This window comes from Chenopodium album, chromosome 11, assembly GCF_948465745.1.
Source record: "Chenopodium album chromosome 11, dcCheAlbu1.1, whole genome shotgun sequence".
NCBI lineage: Eukaryota > Viridiplantae > Streptophyta > Magnoliopsida > Caryophyllales > Amaranthaceae > Chenopodium > Chenopodium album.
In genome coordinates, this window is record NC_137844.1 from 33,150,411 (window position 1) to 33,153,197 (window position 2,787).

Consider the following 2,787-nt stretch of genomic DNA (forward strand, 5'->3'; position numbering starts at 1 on the left):
TAAAATTTTGAAATCGCATCGAAAACATACAACACACATGATTACTAATTATAACTCATATGTTCTAAATTTTTAGTCATATGTTCTAAATTTTTTGTCATATGTTCTAAACTTCAATACATACGAAGTATATGTATTAAATTCAAACTATAATCATTTTTATACTACAAAAAAAGTGTTATTCAATACACAAATTCAAAAAAATGTTATAAAATCATTAAGTATCATCTAACTTTCTTTGGACAATTTTGAATATCATGGTGACTCAATTCCCCACAACCTATGCTAGTAGCATTATTTTCAACATTACTTCTTGCATTCCTCTTAGCTTCCAAATTCAGCCTCAATCCTTGAAGATTAATCACAAGGTCTTTGATATCTTCATCATCGCCCTCTGCCAAACTAACACAATCATGTTTTGAACAACCACTCAAATGATTCAATATCTTCCTTTGCTATGAAACCAACCGCAAAAGTGATGCAACTCTTGTGATGATCAACCCTTGTAAATGGAGTAAATGCCATGTTGTACTTGTTTAGAACAAGAAGATCAAATTTCATTACACAAGAAATATAGCAGTACCTATTTAGAACATGTAAATAAAAATTTAGAACATATGAGTAAAAATTTAGAACACGTGATTAAATATTTAGAACATATGATTTAATATTTAGAACACATGATTAACTCAGAACAGAAGACACTATTTAGAGAATAGATTTAAGGCTGAAGTTTACTTAATTATTTAGAGCATAAAGGTAATGAGTTTATAAAACATAATTTAGACCATTAGACTAAAACTTTATAACATTAAAAAAAAATTTACAACATGTGAATAAAATTTAGAACATATGATAAAAAATTTTAGAACACGTGATTAAATATTTAGAACATATGATTTGAACAGAAGACTAATTTTTAAGAGCTTAATTTCAATAATGAAGTTTATTTAATTGTAATCGGAACATAAGAATCACTATTAAGAACATTTGAATGAAGAGTTAGTTGTTAAAGCTTATGAGCATATAAAACATAATTTGGAACATTAGACTAAAAATTTAGAACATTAGAAACAATTTTTAGAACTTTTGAATAACAATCTTAGATCATGTAAGTTTTTTAGAAAAAACAATTTAAGATTTAAAACATATGAGTATGAAATTAGAACAATATTTATAATAATTAATTCAAAGTGTACATGCAAATTTGATTTAAAACAAAGAGATTTATTATATATAGAGCATAAATTCAAGACTAAAGTTTACCTAATTAAGATGTTTGTTCTAAATTTTTACTTATATGTTATAATTTATGACTCATACGTTCTACATTGTTATTTAGACACCCCCTTAGAAAAATAAGAACATGTTCCAAAATTTTACTCATTTGTTCTAAATTATTTATCAAATGCTCTAAATTATTCATCAAATTTTACTCATCTACATCCTCCGTTATTACTTTCCCTTGCTTTCTAACATGTTCTAAATTTGTACATACATGTTAGAAAATTTTCAACAATGTTCTACGATTTTTGTTCATCCATAATTTTCAACCTAATATTATGAACCTGCAAAAATTCAGATTACAAATTTCAAATGAAACATTGATAGTCTGATAATATACACAAATTCAATCCAAACAATCAAGAACAATAAATTTAACCTAATAAAATTGAAAACATATTTTTGATTGTAAGAATCAAATTTAAATCAAAAATTCGAAAATAAGACGGAAATTCAAAAAAAAAATGCATATAAATCGCAAAAATTGAACAGATTTCGAAAATTGAACATAAATCAAACATAAAACGAACAAACTCGAGCATAAAAATGCCAAAATCAGGGAAAAAATTGTGAAAAAACTAAGAAAAATTGCATAAAAATCGAAGCAAAAAATCGCTTAAAAAATTGGGAAAAATTGCATAAAAATGATCAAACAAATCACAGCAAAAATCATAAGAATATAATGAGTAGAAAGAATTGAATCATAAGAATTGAATTACTTACCTAAGAACAAGAGGAGAGAGAAAGTCAAGCTTTATGGAGAGAGAGAGAGAAGCTGGTAATTTGAGCATGGGTTTGGAGGATGAGTTGAATGTGTGGGTAGGAAGGGTTTTATTTGAGCGTAAATTTACACTTTTGCCATTACTCTTGGAGTGTTCTCAGCTGTTGAATCTTGTTCTATTTAATGGTTGTGATGTATTCTCATATATGATGGATTTCTCATATAAAGACCTATTCTCACCGGATCCCTCCCCTATATATATATATATATATATATATATATATATATATATATATATATATATATATATATATATATATATATATATATATATATATATATATATATATATATATATATATATATATATATATATATATATATATATATATAGTTTTGTGCCCCGTGCGATGCCCGAATTGTTTATTGAATTTTTAGATAAATTTTTAATCTAAATATCAAATTTTAAAATATATCATTGATACAAAATTAGTTAGGAATTGATGTGCTTTTGTGACGAATTGTTATCTAGTAGGCGTGTAATGACTAATAATAATGTTGGTGGAAATGTTCGATTTAATACATTAAAAAAAATAGCAAAAAATAAATTAAATATAAATGTTCAAACCCCGTTGGGTTGACCCGAACTCAAAACTTTGGGCAATGGTTGAACATTTCTTGACTCATAACCTGAAGTGACCCAATTTGAGATGACTCATGACCCGACCCTAATTGACAGGTCTACATATTAATAAAAATTCTATTAGATTGTGAGGTATATT

The 2,787-nt window shown here is 25.8% G+C and overlaps 1 long non-coding RNA gene across 1 annotated transcript; it reads right to left on the reverse strand.

The window, feature by feature from the left end:
- Positions 1–204: 204 nt before the first annotated feature.
- LOC145568791 (uncharacterized) lies at positions 205–2,069 on the reverse strand. Its single transcript, XR_014095960.1, has 2 exons — positions 2,008–2,069; positions 205–583 (listed from the first exon to the last, which is right to left on the reverse strand). It is a non-coding gene; the product is annotated as an uncharacterized LOC145568791 (long non-coding RNA).
- Positions 2,070–2,787: the final 718 nt, after the last annotated feature.